The sequence below is a fragment of the Ailuropoda melanoleuca genome, chromosome 12 (assembly GCF_002007445.2).
Source record: "Ailuropoda melanoleuca isolate Jingjing chromosome 12, ASM200744v2, whole genome shotgun sequence".
NCBI classification, from domain to species: domain Eukaryota; kingdom Metazoa; phylum Chordata; class Mammalia; order Carnivora; family Ursidae; genus Ailuropoda; species Ailuropoda melanoleuca.
This window is the reverse complement of record NC_048229.1, coordinates 16,173,361-16,177,195: the sequence shown is the minus strand read 5'-3', so window position 1 is coordinate 16,177,195 and position 3,835 is coordinate 16,173,361. Positions and strand designations below refer to the sequence as shown.

The window sequence follows — 3,835 nt, the reverse complement described above, 5'->3', positions numbered from 1 at the left end:
ATCCCGTGGGCACCCCGGAACTGACTTGAGGGGGGTGGCTCCTGGGCAGGAGGATTGAAAGGGTGGGCAGAGGCGGGCCGTGGCAAGGGTGGGCCACCCGGCTGCGAGGAAGCTGGTGGGAAAAACAGGTGATGAGAGGCTGAACTTGGAAGTTGTGAGAGAGGAGGAGCCGTCTAACTGGGGCTGCTGCTTAGCACCTGGCTGGCGAGTGAAGGGAGAGTTGGTAAGGTGGGCAGAGGCCCGGGTGTGACCGAAGGAAAACCGCGGAAGGAGCGTCTTGGGAACCATGGAGGGGAGACCCTTGTGAAGAGGTTGGAAGGGGATCTTGTTCGGATAACCACGTTCTGGAAAGAAGTCGTTGGTGGCAGTAAGGCATGAGTCGAATCTTTGTGAGGGTTGGTACTCTGTTTTTCAGAATTTAAAGTGGCCTGTTGCCCTGGGTCAGGTATGGATGGAAGATCTGCAAGTTATGTCCATTTTTACAGGACATCTAAAGTTATTAAATAGCTTGTTAAGGACTGAGAAGTGTATTATGTGATTTATGGAATGAGAACTTACCTGAGAAGGGAGGGCAGTGTTTGGGGAGAGAGGGGGTGAGAGGCCTCCCTTTAGCATGTGGAGGTGGAATATTTGCAGGAGGGGTTGAAGGAATGATGATAGTTTCCTTGAAGGGTGGAAATTGGATAGTGGGGAGGAAGTAATAACCGGAGGGTGAGGAAGGAAGAAATGGGATGGTAGGTGGGGGATGGGAAATCTGGTTGCAATCTAAAGAGATTGAAGATGTTTTCTCTTTGAAGCAAACGTGGTTTCAGACAGAATTGTACTGCTTTCTCTTGTTAGAAAAGAGCACAACTGAGTGGGAAGAGCATGGCTTTTAGAGTTGGAAGACTTTGTTTGGAAGTCCTGTTCACTAACTTGCTTTATAACTGGGCAAGATAATTTCTCCATTCCTTTTCCTTCGTCTATTAAATAGGGAAATTGCCTTTTTCATAGGTTGTAAAGATTAAATGAATAACTTTGCAAAGCACATGGCAAACTGTAAAGTGTTACATTTTATTACATTATAGTTAGGGAAACAGCAAAGAAATGAGTAACACATGAAAATAAAGAATGGATTTAGGTAAAGGGCTTTAACGGAGTGGATGATTGTAGTGGTGAGGTTATGAAAGGTAAGTCAGGAAGTCATTGTGTCTCCACATAGGGAAAGAGGATTGGTGATGGAAGATGATAATTCAAAAGGGAACTTGAGTGTTAAAGATAACTGAGAGTCTGAAAAAAAAGTAACACTAAAAGAAGAATTAAAACATTGGTGAACAGTTGTGACTGCAAGTGCATTTTTAAAAGCGTTAACTAATTGGATAGTTATGAGCAACAGTGAGCTGCCTCTCCTTAGCAGGTAATATGGAACACAGGATTACAGTTTGAGCTTTTTTTTTTTTTTTAAGATTTTATTTATTTATTTGACAGAGATAGAGACAGCCAGAGAGAGAGGGAACACAGGCAGAGGGAGTGGGAGAGGAAGAAGCAGGCTCACAGCGGAGGAGCCTGATGTGGGGCTCCATCCCATAATGCCGGGATCACGCCCTGAGCCAAAGGCAGACACTCAACCGCTGTGCCACCCAGGCGCCCCTACAGTTTGAGCTTTCTTAAGGACAGAATTAAGTTCCATAACTAACTTAACTCGTCTTGAGCTCTTCACACTAACTGGCCGGGCTGAAAGTCCTGATGGCTGCCTTTCTTTTACTGTGCCATATAGAGACTCTGGATGGTTGAAGGAGTAAACACAGTGGCCAAGAAGTGGGGGAAGAGAGTATTTTACTAGATAGTTTGGCCACACACTATCTCTCTGTGATGTTGGATGGCTCTACTAACTAGTTGAGGAGGGACTATTTTGTGAAGTTTGGTAGTTTATAATACTTATCCTACTGAAATACTTCAGTCTCAGCCCCTTTTGCTTTACAGGCAAAGAAGCTCCTTGAAATCAGAATGCTTATTAGTCTCTCGCTTTAACAAGTTTAGAGTTGGAGAAAGTTTTTACATCATCTTGAGAGAGGGAGGTGTATGAGGAGAGGATTGGGAAACCAACCAGGAAGCTTTCTAGGTTCTGATAGTTACTGTAGGTAATTATCCATGTGGCAATAAGGTACACGTTTAATTCTCACCAGTCCCTGAGGTAGGTGATCATTCTCTGTTTTATGGAGGAGGAAACTTAGGCTCAGGAGGCCAAGTGATTTGTTCAAGATACTTCACCTGTGATGTTTTATTTTGCTTGACATAAATTCTCCTGTCATTGTTTTTATTCTCGTAATGTAAGTAGGGAAAGGTATTCCAAAAGTACATGTGAACTGAGCTTTAGATTATCTCTCATTTTGCAATATCTTTGTCACTGTTCCTTTGGTTCCTGTAAATAGGAGTTTTTTGTTGTTGTTGTTGTTGTTTTTAACGGACTTGTACTTCATTCATTTGTATGTAGCCTTGTGGGGAAAATCAACCTTGTGGGGACTACTGTGGCAGTATAAATTTGTCTGAGGATGGAATCAGTGAAGAATGTAGAACGTAGATGTCAGAAGAATGAAAATAGGTTCCTTAGGATTTTCTTTTTTCTTTTTTTTTTTTAAAGATTTTATTTTTAAGAATCTCTATACCCAACATGGGTCTTGAACCCACAGCCCTGAGATCAAGAGTCATAAGCTCCACTGAGGAGGTGCCCCAGAATTTTCATATGATATATGTAAATTATAAAGCACGACTGGCCATGACGTGGTATTTGTTGAAGCTTAGTGATGAGTACTTGAAGGTTTATTATTTTATTCTTTATACTTTGACATGTTTACATTTTTCATAATAAAAAGTTAATTTAAAAAATTCTACACATGCTGTTCATGCTGTTTTCTGGTTTCTTGTGTTTGCTTTCTGTGTTGAAAAGCCAGAGTGGGTGTACTGAATTAAGAATATGTAGGTTATGACCTGATGAATGAGGGGGCACAGGTCACCCAGGTAGTTGGGAGGTAGCTCTCAGCATCGGAGCTCCCACTTTGGGGAAGTGAAATCCAAGGGGTCGTTTCAGTTGAAGGTGCAGTTTCAGTACACCCATACAGTGGAAGTACAGTAGTCCCCCGTAATCTGTGGGTTTACATGCCAGGATCCCAGTGGATGCCTGAGATCCAGGGTAGTACCGAACTCCATATATGTTTTTTCTGTACGTACATACCTATAATAAAGTTTGAATTATAAATTAGGCCTCTTAAGAGATTAACAAATAATAAAATAAAACAATTATAACAATATACTGTAATAATAAGGTCGTGTGAGTGTGGTCTCTTTCAGAGTATGTTATTGTACTGTATTCACCCTTGTGATGATATGAGATGATAAAATGCTAATGTGATGATATGGAGTGGGATGAATGACATAGATATTGTGATGTAGCATTAGGCTACTGTTGACCTTATTAATACGTGAGGAGGAGAATCATCTGGTTCCAGATTGTGGTTGACCCTGGTAGCTGAAACCATGGGGCCCAGTGAGCCAGGGAAAGGGCAGTTCTCTGTCCCAGGTCATGAACAGGAGACACAGAGTAGGGTAGCAAACACCTATTACTTATAAGGTGATTGGTGTGGAGGTCAGTAATTTGAGGGGCTTACCTCTGGTGGTTATTTTTAAAGATGGGGGGGGAGCAAAGCAGGGACTTGTGGTGGGCATCCTAAACTCAAATCCTTATCTAAAATGTCCAGACTCTGAGTGTGATTACAGATATCATACTGTAAAATGTCTAGGTAGCAACTCCGAAAAACAAAGTTCTTGTCCTTGAAAGTTGTTTTCCTCATCACACTTC

The 3,835-nt window shown here is 42.0% G+C and overlaps 1 protein-coding gene across 2 annotated transcripts in view; it reads left to right on the top strand.

Moving 5' to 3' along the window:
• SPPL3 (signal peptide peptidase like 3) overlaps nt 1–3,835 on the top strand; it is a 138,122-nt gene that overhangs the window by 355 nt on the left and 133,932 nt on the right. The window lies entirely within an intron of this gene.